This window comes from Monodelphis domestica, chromosome 6, assembly GCF_027887165.1.
Source record: "Monodelphis domestica isolate mMonDom1 chromosome 6, mMonDom1.pri, whole genome shotgun sequence".
Taxonomy (NCBI): Eukaryota; Metazoa; Chordata; class Mammalia; order Didelphimorphia; family Didelphidae; genus Monodelphis; species Monodelphis domestica.
The window spans coordinates 132,146,204-132,159,628 of record NC_077232.1 but is presented as its reverse complement, the minus strand read 5'-3'; positions in this window follow the sequence as shown (position 1 = coordinate 132,159,628).

Here is a 13,425-nt window from a genome sequence, read left to right as displayed (position 1 = left end):
GACAGAGGATTTTGTTATGAAGATTGCTTCCCAATTTGTTGCTTCCCTTCTAATTTTGGTTGCATTGCTTTTAGCTGTACAAAACTTTATAATTTGATATAATCAAAATTATTTAATTTACATTTTGTGACATTTTCTAGCTCTTTCCTTTTGCAAAGAACTGACATGCATACTATTCTGTGTTCATCTTTATAATTTCCTTTTTTATATTCAAGTCATTCACCCATTCTGAGCTTATTTTGGTGTAGCGTGTGAGATGTTGATTTAAACCTAATCTCTCCCATACTGTCTTCCAATTTTCCAAGCAGTTTTTATGGAATAGTGGATGTTGATCCCAAAAGGTGGGATCTTTGGGCTTATCATAGACTGTCTTGCTGAGGTCATTTACCACAAGTCTATTCCACTGATCCTCCTTTCTGTCTCTTAGCCAGTATTAAATTGTTTTGATAACCACTGCTTTATAGTATAGTTTGAGATCTGGGACTGCAAGACCACCGTCCTTCACAATTTTATTTTTTTGTTATTTCCCAGGATATCCTTGATCTTTTGTTCTTCCAAATGAACTTTGTTATGTTTTTTCTCATTCAGTAAAAAAAAAAAAATTGGTAGTTCAATGGGTATGGCACTAAATAATTAAATTAATTTGGGTAGGATTGTCATTTTTATTCTGTTAGCTTGTCCTACCCATGAGCAATCGACATTTTTTCCAATTGTTTATATCAAGTTTTAATTGTGTGGAGAGTGTTTTGTAGTTGTGTTCATATAGTTCCTATGTTTGTCTTGGCAGATAGATTTCTAAGGATTTTATATTGTCTAGGATGATTTTTAAATGGAATTTTTCTTTTTAATTCTTGCTGCTGAGATGTCTTGGAAATATATAGAAATGCTGATGGCTTGTGTGGGTTTATTTTGTATCCTGCAACTTTGTTAAAGTTGTTGATTATTTCGACTAGCTTTTTTAATTGATTCTCTAGGATTCTTTAAGTAGACCATGATATCAGCTGGAAAGAGTGATAGCTTGGTCTCCTCATTTGCTTATTTTAATACCATCAATTTCTTTTTCATCTCTAATTGCTCAGCCTAGTGTTTCTAGTACAATGTTAAATAATAGAGGTGATAATGGGCATCCTTGTTTCACTCCTGATCTTATTGGGAAGGCTTCTAGTTCATCCCCATTGCAGATGATGTTTGCTGATGGTTTTAAATATATATATATTGTTTATTATTTTTGAGGAAAAGCCCTTCTATTCCTATACTTTGTAGAGTTTTCAATAGGAATGAGTGTTGTATTTTGTCAAAGGCTTTTTCTGCATCTACTGAGATAATCATATGATTTTGTCAATTTGCTTGTTAATATAGTCAATTATATGGATGGCTTTTCGAATATTAAACCATCCTTGCAATCCTGGTATAAGTCCTAACTGGTCATAGTGAATAATCCTCATGATCATTAGCTGGGGTCTTTTTGCTCATATCCTATTTAAGATTTTTGCATCTATCTTCATTAAGGAGATTGGTCTGTAGTTTTCTTTCTCTGTTTTTGACCTGCCTGGCTTTTGAATCAGTGCCATATTTATGTCATAAAAGAAATTTGGTAGAACTCCTTTGTTTATTCTGTCCAATAGCTTGTATAATATTGGGATTAGTTGTTCTTTGAGTGTTTGATAGAATTCATTTATGAATCAATCTGGTCCTGGGGATTTTTTCTTAGGGATATCTTTGATGGCTTCTTCGATTTCTTTTTCTGATATGGGGTTAGTAGGTAGTCTATTTATTTCTCTGTTAGGCTAGGCAATTTATACTTTTGTAAATATTTATCCATATCACCTAGATTGCCTTATCTATTGCCACATAATCGAGCATAATAATTTTTAATGATTGCCTTAATTTCCTCTTCATTAGAGGTGAAGTCTCCCTTTTCATTTTGGATACTGTCAATTTGGTTTTCTTCTTTCCTTTTTTTATTTTTAAACATCATTCATTGGAGACAAAGATCATTTTCTTTTCCTCTCCCCGCCCCCCTTCCTTTCCATAGAGAAAGCACGATTCCACTGGGTATCACATGCGTCCTGGATTCAAACCCATTTCCACGTTGTTGGTATTTGCATTAGGGTGTTCATTTAGAGTCTCTCCTCAATCATGTCCCCTCCACCCCTCTAGTCAAGCAGTTGCTTTTCTTCAGTGTTTTTATTCCCATCATTTGTCTTCTGCTTGTGTATAGTGTTTTTTCTGCTAGATGCTTATGGAATGTTCAGGGACATTGCATTGACACTAATGGAGAAGTCCATTACGTTCGATTGTACCACAGTGTATCAGTCTATGTGTACAGTGTTTTCCTGGTTCTGCTCCTTTTGCTCTGCATCACTTCCTGGAGATTGTTCCAGTCTCCATGGAATTCCTCCACTTTATTATTCCATTTTGCACAATAGTATTCCATCAGCAACATACACCACAATTTGTTCAGCCATTCCCCAACTGAAGGGCATCCCCTCATTTTCCAATTTTTGGCCACCACAAAGAGCACAGCTATGAATATTCTGTACATGTCTTTTTCCTTATTATCTCTTTGGGGTACAAACCCAGCAGTGTTAAGACTGGATCAAAGGGCAGACAGTCTTTTATCGCCCTTTGGGCATAGTTCCAAATTGCCCTCCAGAATGGTTGGATCTTTCCTTTTTCTTAAATTAGATTGACCAGTACTTTGTCTATTTTATTTGTTTTTTCAAAGTACTAGCTTTTAGTCTTATATGAACTAAAGGATATAAATTTCCCCCTCAGTATAGCTTTGCCTGTATCCCATAGATTTTGAAAGGATGTTTCATCATTGTCATTTTCTTGAAATAACTTTTTAATTCTTTCTATCATTTATTCTTTAACCGATTTTGGAGAATTGTGTTGTTTAATTCCCAATTAATTTTTTATTTCACTCTCCATGTTCCCATACTAATTATTATTTTCATTGCTTTGTGGTCTGAGAAGGTAGCAATCATTATTTCAGTTCTTTTGCATTTGATTGCAATGTTTTTATGCGAGAGTTCATGGTCAATCTTTGTGAATGTACCATGTGCTGCTGAAAAGAAGGTGTATTTCTTTTGGTCCCTATTAATTTTTCTCTACATATCTATTAACTCTAATTTCTCTAAGATTTCATTTATTTCTCTTACCTCTTTCTTATTTATTTTTTGTTTGATTTATCTAGTTCTCATAGGCGTAAGTTCAGGTCTCCCACTAGTATAGTTTTTCTGTCTATTTAATCCTTGAGCTCCTCTAGTTTCTCCTTTAGAAATTTGGATGCCGTGCCATTTGGTGCATACATGCTGAGTACTGATATTTCCTCATTGTCTATACTGCCTTTTATCAGGATGTAATCACCTTCCCTATCTCTCTTGACTAGATCTATTTTTACTTTGTTTTTGTTAGATATCATGATTGTGACTCCTGCCTTCTTTTTATCAGTTGATGCATTCCATCCTCTTACTTTTACCCTATGTCTGTCTACCTTCCTCATGTATGTTTAAATCCAGCTGGTTTGAACTTGTAGAGCTGGATTGCCCTGAGGCAAAAATCTCAGGAAGGGGAAGGACTATATGGATTGTCTCTGCTGCTACAACTAGGCTGTCTGCTCTGTGCTTCTTCTCCAACTGCTTTCCCATCACCTGTGTTTGATGCTCTCAGCCTGGCCCAGTTTTGCCCGCAAGGTACTCCCTCTAGACCAGCACCTTTGTCCACCCAGAAGTTCCACCTACCTCTGGAGGCTTAGAGCTGTAGGTGAGGAGGGGTCCTTAGACCTTCCTTCTTCCTTCCCCTTAAACCCAAGTGTTCTCGAATTCAGGATTTTGAGGGGGCATACCTTTTAAGTTGAGTACAGCAGAAGGGTTCCTTGGCTCTGCACTGTTAGGTTTGATTTTCAGTCCCTTAGGAGCATTTAATTTGTATTTGGTAAGGAAGGGTTTTCAGAGGACTGAACTTTCGCTGCCTCTAAGCCGCCATCTTGACTCTGCCCCTGAATTGTCACCTTGACAATGTGCTGAGCTAGAAAATTTACTTACCGTTGTTTCTTCAGTCTTATATTTCTATCTCTCTACACCTCCCCAATAAGAAATCTTCATTCCCTTGATTATAGCTACTTTATCTTACTTTAACTAACTAAAACTATGCTAAGAAGAGGTTTTGGGAAAATATTCAGAGTACATGTGTCTTGTTTTTTTACAAATTTTTGTTCAATTCAGTACATGTATTTGTACTAACAATGCCCTCTAATTATATGCAACTATGTTAATTTGACTATTTAGTAACAATATCTTAATAATCTATAGCTATGGCAATATTTTCTAACTCCTTATGTTATCTTATATTTTCATAACTTCACTAAGTCTCACAAATTCTTTAATAACTTTAAATTATTCAAGTTTCCTACATTATAATATCCTGTTTTTTCCCTATCATTGGCCCTCTAAATTTTGAACTTCCCTTTTCAACCCTGGCTCTTCTTTTTCCACGATCTAAGTTATGTTAAGATTATCAGTTTAGTTATTACCCTATATTAGTTATGTTAGTATGTTAGCACTCTAAGATTTACATTATGTGCATGTATGTTTTCTGCACATCTCTTGCACATGTTACACACACACATATATGTATATGTATATATACATATATATACACACATATTACATATATACATGAGTTCTGCTTTGGATTCAACCAGATAGAAAAGTTTTATCCAGTCCTTTCCTATCTATTTGAGTCTTACAGGAACTTTATTTAGAAGTTTATACATTTTTTTCATTATTACGGCTCTTGCTTATCTACAACAAAACCCCTAAATCAGTGTGTTTAATGGTTATATATTAAATATGTTGTGTGGCATGTACATACTTACTCCTTATTGATCGGTATGTTTTTCACATGTTGACTGATGTGGTCTATCTTCTTTTCTTGTTCCAGATTCATGTAAATGTTGGATGCATTTCCCTTTATGTGATGTTAATATGTGTACAGTGCCTTATCTTACATGACATGTTCCTTGAAGTTCTTTGTTCTACATAGTTCATGGGTTAAAGTTTTTTTTTTTCTCTGTCTGTTATTGTTCATTTAAAATCTATCATGATCCTGCAAGGATTCTCTCTCTGGTCCTGGTCTCTTCCTTTGTGCAGGAAACATAATTCCATGTCAAGTCACCTTGATTGTAGTTTTTCCCTCTCCTTGCACTGGAACATGCATGTGTGTAAGAATGGTGGATATTACATGAGTGTGTGTAAGAATGGTTAAGATTGTGTGCATGTGGGTAAGACTTGTTGTGTACAGGTTTTTTTTTTCTTGATTGCTTCAGGATTTTTTAATGTATGTAATATTATTCTTGTCATATTGAGTAAGAGTGGGAGATAGAGATAGATAAAGAGGGAGAGTAATTTTTTTTTTTCTGAATCAGTCTTTCCTTCTGTCATCATTTATATTTCAGTATCATTTTGACTGGGGCTATCCATAGCTTGTGTTTCCCTATCCCTGTCAGTCTGGGTCTATGCTTCTTGTATATGGTCTGGGGCATTTTCTGATCTAATTTCATCTGGGTTAGTTGGGGCAATGTAGCATTTGACATTTGAGGAATGGTACCCTGTTTATGTCTTTGTCTTTTACTTTTCTGGCAACATTGGACTATGTCTGATCTTTTTGGCACTGGTTCTTGAAGTGGCTTTTGCTCTCCTCTTGGGAAGTAGTTTGCAATGATGTTTCTCTGCTCAACGGATAGGGCTTCTTCTCTGGGGTCTTGGGCTGTCTCAATCAGCAGCCTTGAGTTAGATGTTGCATTCATCTGGCTTTCCCTTTGAGCTTGCTCCAGAAGCTACAAGCTATATTCTTGCAGATCCTTCATTCCTGTGTGTGGAGGTTGCTGGGCTTGTATCTTAGTGGGGTGCTATTCTTCCCTTCCTCCCCCTGCGAAGATTCTGTCTTGGGTGGAGGATGAGGGCTACTGTTGACTTTTGCAGTTTCTCTCTGCATTCCCCTGGAAGGATTGTGCAAAGTGCCCTTGGACTGTTTTTGGTGATTTCAGGGATTCTGGGTTAGAGTCAGGAACCTTCCAGTCTGAAAGGAGTCTAATAGATATATCAGGATTCATTGGCAAGAGCTGGGGATTATGCTTTTTTTCTGATCTTTTGTCTGGATTTGGCCTTTTCCTTTTCTCTAGCTAAACATCATAGTCTTTTTCTCTGTGCAGACTATAGAGTTCTCTGATGGTATTGAACTGCTATGATTTTCCTTTGCCAACAAGAAGGATTCTTCCTGCCCAGTTTCTCTTTCCCAGTTTAAGCCTATGATTTCTAATTGACTTCCCCTGGCTCTCAGATCATTGGTATGAGGCAGTGTAATAAAGAGATCATATTGTTTTGAGACACAAAGATATGTTTTGCTCTCTTCATACTTGTATAAGGTGAAATTGTTTGGCTGTGATCCAATGGCATCTTTAGTACTGTTTTCCTTTAGTGTTTGAGGAATGAAGAAGTAAGTGATCATTCTTATCCCTTTCTGGTCACCCTTGTCTTGTAATGTCTGGAAAAAAATAGTTGAGTCATTAGAGGCAAGAGGACGTGCCTTAGTTTTGGCAGCCAGGGTTTGTTAACATGTTAACTGGGGTAGCAGTTACTGGCATAGGCTTCTCTGATCTGTTTTGAGTTTCTTGGAACTTTGGTGACCTGCTCTGAAGAGATGGCTTGTGAAGGAAGAGAGAACTGTTTTGAGAGTAGGCTGGCTCTGTCAGCAGGGTTCTTTAGGTCTCAGTCTGGAGAACATGAGTTAGATCACTTTCCAGTCTTTCTAATTTCCTTTATATGATTGCGTTTCATTAGGGATTGAGTTTTTAAACATTATTGTCTACTCCCACACTAGGCCAGTGTCAGTTTCTGCCTTTGGAGTTAATGTTAGAGAGCCTGTGTCAGGTCACCATATGTTGGGAGAAAAGCAGGAACTGAATTTTAGCTTGTGAAGAAGTTAGAGAAAGGAAGAAGATGTAAAAGCAGCAAGATATTCAGTACTTTCTTTCTCAATTTTGGTCCATCCATAAGGTTCTTGACTATAATTGCTTTGCAAAACTGGTACCATTGTGTTCAGTGATTCTGTGTTTTCCATGCCTTGACCTAACTCTTGCTCTTTAGACCAATGACTTCTGTTTGCAAATCTGTTTCCACTTTTGTTAGATCTTGATTCTCTACCCCTTCTTTTTTTTTAACTTTTTAAACATTATTTTATTTGGCTATTTACAAACATTATTCATTGGAAACAATGATCATTATCTTTTCATCCCCGCGCCCCCCTCCCAATACTTCTCGCATAGCGGGTGCACAATTCCACTGGTTATCACATGTGTTCTTGACTTGAATGCATTTCCCTGTTGTTGGTATTTGCATTAGAGTGTTCATTTAGAGTCTCTCCTCAGTCATATCCCCTCTAACCCTGTAGTCAAGCAGTTGCTTTTCCTCGGTGTTTTTACTCCCACATTTTATCCTCTGCTTGTGGATACTATTTTTTAGATCCCTGCAGATTGTTCAGGGACATTGCATTGACACTAATGGAGAAGTCCATTACCTTCGATTGTACCACAGAGTATCAGTCTCTGTATACAATGTTTTCCTGGATCTGCTCCTCTCACTCTGCATCACTTCCTGGAGGTTGTTCCAGTCTCCATGGAATTCCTTCACTTTATTATTCCTTTTAGCACAATAGTATTCCATCACCAACATATACCACAATTTGTTCAGCCATTCCCCAATTGAAGGGCATCACCTCATTTTCCAATTTTTGGCCACCACAAAGAGCGCAGCTATGAATATTCTTGTACAAGACTTTTTCCTTATTATCTCTTTGGGGTACAAACCCAGCAGTGTTATGGCTGGATCAAAGGGAAGACAGTCTTTTATCGCCCTTTGGGCATAGTTCCAAATTGCCCTCCAGAAAGGTTGGATCAGTTCACAACTCCACCAGCAATGAATTAATGGCCCTACTTTGCCACATCCCCTCCAGCATTCATTACTTTCCTTTGCTGTCATGTTAGCCAATCTGCTAGGTGTGAGGTGATACCTCAGAGTTGTTTTGATTTGAATCTCTCTGATTATAAGAAATGTAGAGCACTTTTTCATGTGCATATTAATACTTTTGATTTCCTTGGCTGAGAACTGCCTGTTCATGTCCCTTGCCCATTTATCAATTGGAGAATGGCTTGATTTTTTGTACAATTGATTTAGCTCTTTGTAAATTTGAGTAATTAAACCTTTCTCAGAGGTTTTTATGAAGATTGCTTCCCAATTTGTTGCTTTCCTTCTGGTTTTAGTTATATTGGTTTTGTTTGTACAAAAACTTTTTAATTTGATGTATTCCAGATTATTTATTTTGCAACTTGTAACTCTTTCTAAGTCTTGCTTGGTTTTGAAGTCTTTCCATTCCCAAAGGTCTGACATGTATGGTATTCTGTGTTCGCCTAATTTTCTTATAGTTTTCTTCTTTATGTTCAAGTCATTCACCAATTTTGAATTTATCTTGATGGAGGGTGTGAGGTGTTGATCTAAACCTAATCTCTCCCACACTGTCCTCTAATTTTCCCAGCAGTTTTTATGAAATAGTGGATTTTTGTCCCAAAAGCTAGGATCTTTGGGTTTATCATATATTGTCTTGCTGACGTCTCTTGCCCCATGTTTATTCCACTGATCTTCTTTCTGTCTCTTAGCCAATACCAAATTGTTTTGATGACTGCTGCTTTGTAATATAGTTTGAGATCTAGGACTGCAATGCCCCCTTACTTTTCATTTTTTTTTTCATTATTTCCCTGGATATCCTTGATCCTTTGTTATTCCAAATGAACTTTGTTATGTTTTTTTCTAAATCAATAAAGAAATTTTTTGGAAGTTCCATGGGTATGGCACTAAATAGATAATAAGTTTGGGTAGGATGGTCATTTTTACTATATTGGCTTGTCCTAACCAATGAGCAGTTAATGTTTTTCCAATTGCTCAAGTCTAGTTTTAGTTGTGTGGAGAGTGTTTTGTAGTTTTGTTCATATAGTTCCTGTGTTTGTCTCAGAAGATAGATTTCTAGGTATTTTATTTTGTCTAAGGTGATTTTGAATGGGATTTCTCTTTCTAGTTTTTGCTGCTGAACTATGTTGGAGATATGTAGAAATTCTGATGACTTATGTGGGTTTATTTTGTATCCTGCAACTTTGCTAAAGTTGTTGATTATTTCGATTAGATTTTTGGTTGAATCTCTAGGATTCTTTAAGTAGACCATCATGTCATCTGCAAAGAGCGATAGCTTAGTCTCCTCATTGCCTATTTTGATGCCTTCAATTTCTTTTTCTTCTCTAATTGCTACTGCTAGTGTTTCTAGTACAATGTCAAATAATAGAGGTGATAGTGGGCATCCTTGTTTCACTCCTGATCTTATTGGGAATGCATTTAGTTTATCCCCATATAAGATGATATTGGCTGATGGTTTTAGATATATACTGTTTATTATTTTTAGGAATGACTCTCGTATTCCTATGCTTTCTAGTGTTTTCAATAGGAATGGATGTTGTATTTTATCAAAGGCTTTTTCTGTGTCTATTAAAATAGTCATGTGATTTTTGTTGGTTTGCTTGTTGATATGGTCAATTATGTGGATGATTTTCCTAATATTGAACCAGCCCTGCATCCCTGGTATAAATCCTACTTGATCATGGTGGATGACCCTTCTGATCACTTGCTGGAGTCTTTTTGCTATCCAATCCAATGTATCCAATTTAAGATTTTTGCATCTATATTCATTAGGGAGATTGTTCTATAATTATCTTTCTCTGTTTTTGATCTGCCTGGTTTTGGAATCAGTACCATGTTTGTGTCATAAAAGGAGTTTGGTAGAATTCCCTCTTTGCTTATTATGTCAAATAGTTTGTATAGTATTGGGATTAAGTGTTCTCTAAATGTTTGATAGAATTCACTTGTGAATCCTTTGGGCCCTGGGGATTTTTTCTTAGGGAGTTCTTTGATGGTTTGTTGGATTTCATTTTCTGATATGGGATTATTTAAGAATTCTATTTCTTCTTCTGTTAGTCCAGGCAGTTTGTATTTTTGTATATATTCATTATTATTGCCTAGATTGCTGTATTTTTGCCATAAAATTGGGCAAAGCAATTTTTAATGATTGCCTTGATTTCCTCTTCATTGGCAGTGATGTCCCCCTTTTCATCTTTGATGCTGTTAATTTGCTTATCTTCTTTCCTTTTTTAAATTAGATTGACCAGTACTTTGTCTATTTTGTTTGTTTTTTCTAAGTACCAGCTTCTAGTCTTATTTATTAAATCAATAGTTCTATCACTTTCGATTTTATTAATTTCTCCCTTAATTTTTAGGATTTCTAGTTTGGTTTTCTGCTGGGGGGTTTTAATTAGGTCGCTTTCGAGTTTTTTATTTGCATTTCCAATTGATTGATTTCTGCTCTCCCTAGTTTGTTAATATATGCACTCAGGGATACGAATTTACCTCTGATTACTGCTTTGGCTGCATCCCAAAAGGTTTGAAAGGTTGTCTCGCCATTGTCATTTTCCTTGATGGAATTATTAATTGTTTCTATGATTTCTTCTCTAACTAAACGATTTTGGAGTATCATATTGTTTAATTTCCAGTTAGTTTTTGATTTGGTTTTCCACGTACCATTACTGATTGTTATTTTTATTGCCTTGTGATCTGAAAAGGCTGCATTTATTATTTCTGCTTTTCTGCATTTGTATGCCATGTTTCTGTGACCTAGTGTATGGTCAATCTTTGTGAATGTGCCATGTGGTGCTGAGAAGAAGGTGTATTCCTTTTTGTCCCTATTTATTTTTCTCCATATGTCTATTAACTCCAATTTTTCTAAGATTTCATTCACTTCTTTTACCTCTTTCTTATTTATTTTTTGATGTGATTTATCTAAATTTGATAATGGTTGGTTCAAATCTGCCACTAATATTGTTTTACTGTCTATTTCTTCATTCAATTCTCCTAGTTTCTCCATTAGAAATTCGGGTGCTATATTATTTGGTGCATACATGTTGATTAGTGATATTTCCTCATTATCTAAAGTCCCTTTTAACAAAATATAATTACCTTCCCTATCTATTTTAATCAGGTCTATTTTTGCTTTGGCTTTATCAGATATCATGATTGCAACTCCTGCCTTCTTTCTATCAGTTGAGGCCCAGAAGTTCTTACTCCATCCTTTAATTCTGACCTGGTGGGTGTCTACCCGCCTCGTGTGTGATTTTTGAAGACAACATATGGTAGGGTTTTGGATTCTAACCCATTCTGCAATTCATCTATGCTTTATGGGTGAGTTCATCCCATTCACGTTCAAAGTTATGATTGTGACTTGTGAATTCTCTGGCATTTTTATATCCTTCCCTGATTCTAACCTTTTTTCTTTAGCTCTAACCTTTTAATCCAATGATTTACATTAAATCAGTCCCCCTTGTCCCCTCCCTTGATATGTTTCCCTTTCTAGCCCCTCCCTTTTTCTTCCCTTCCCCTCCCCCCTCTCCTTCCCTCCCCTTTTGTTTTCACTTCCCCCCTTCCCCCCTTGGTTTTCCCTTCTTCCTACAATTGTTGGGTAAGATAGAATTCAAGATCCCAATGGATCTGGATGTTTTTCCCTCTCAGAGTTGATTTCCCTGAGAGTAAGGTTTAAGTAAAACCTCTCTTCCGCTCCTTCTTATAGAAGTTTTCTTCCCCTCCCCTTCCCGTGTGAATCTTTGTGTGAGAAAGATTATTCTATTTGCTTTTTCTTTTCCCCCTATTTACACATTACATTTCCATATATTACTATATATAGATTGATATAAATGTAGTCCTTATAAAAGAGAGTTTGAATAAATTAACAATTTAATAATTTTCTCCCTTTCCCTTTCCATCATATTTACCTTTTCAGATATTTCATGCTCTTTGTTTTTTGATATCGAACTTTTCACAGAGTAAAAAGTTGGAAGTCTTCTATTTTGTTGAATGCCCATACATTCCCTTGGAAGTATATAGTCAGTTTTGCTGGATAGCTGATTCTTGGTTGAAGACCCAGCTGTCTTGCCTTTCTGAAAATCATGTTCCATGCCTTACGATCATTCAGAGTAGAATTTGCAAGGTCTTGTGTGACCCTGATTGGCATTTCTTTATATCTAAATTGTCTTTTTCTGGCTTCTTGTAGGATTTTTTCTTTTGCTTGAAAGCTTTGGAATTTGGCAATTACATTCCTGGGAGTTGTCTTTTGGGGATTTAGTGTAGAGGGTGTTCTGTGAGTTCTGTCAGTGGCTCTATTGCCCCCTTGTTCTAGAATCTCTGGGCAATTTTCTTTTATTATATTTTGTATTATGATGTCTACTTTGCTGTTAATTTCTGGCTTTTCTGGTAGTCCAATTATTCTTAAATTATCTCTTCTTCCTCTATTTTCCAAGTCTGTCACCTTGTCAGTGAGATATTTTATGTTCTCTTCTAGTTTCTTGATCTTTTGGCTTTGCTTTATTGATTCTTACTCTTTTACCTGCTCCTTGTCTTCCAGTTGCCTAATTCTGACCTTTAAAGCCTGGTTTTCCTTTTCAGTTTGGTCAAACCAGTTTTGTAGTTGAGTGAAATTCTTTTGCATTAATTCCCACTTTTTCTGCCAGAAGGCTTCCATTTTTTTGATCATTTTTGATTCAAATTCTTCAAAAGTTTGTGGAGAGTTTCCATTTCCTTTGGAAGGTTTTGGAGCATTTGTTTGTGTTTCCTCTTCTATCTCCTCTGTATTTTGTATTTTTGCTCCATAAAACGTGTCCAAAGTTGCCCCATTCTTGTTTTTCTTGTTGTTTTGAGGCTTTTTTGCTTCTGTGCTGTTTGCCATCTCTATCTGAGTGAAGGGGGCTGGCTCTTCTGTTATCTGTCTGGTGTTCAGTGGCTTTAGCCCCAGGCAAATTGTCTGTCTTCCCCAGGAAGCCTGGAATTGCTGGTTTTTCGGTGTTTTGGTGTTACTACCCTCCTCAGTTCCCTCCCAATGCTTCTCTGTTGCCTTACTTCTATGCTCTGTGCCTTGCTTGACAATCTCAGATGTATTTCAATGCCTTTGCTGGCCAGAGGAGCCTGCATTCTGAGGGGGAGTGGCCGTGGCTTCCATGAGCTCTGAGGGCTGGTGATAGGATTAACCTCAGACTGAGTATGCCCTGAGGCAGGGACCTTTGGTGAGACTCAGATGGAAGGATCTGGTCAGGGGGCTACAGGCTCCCCCCATCTCTCTCTGTTTCCATGCTCTCTGGGTGCCTCCACAACTGGCTCAGGTTGTTTTCAGGGTGTGGCCTTCAGACCAGCCGGCTCCTGAGGCCCTTTGGCCTGCCCTGAGGTTCCTGCTGCTGACTCAGATTCAGCTGTCTGGGTTGGGGGTGATGTGTCCTGGGACCTT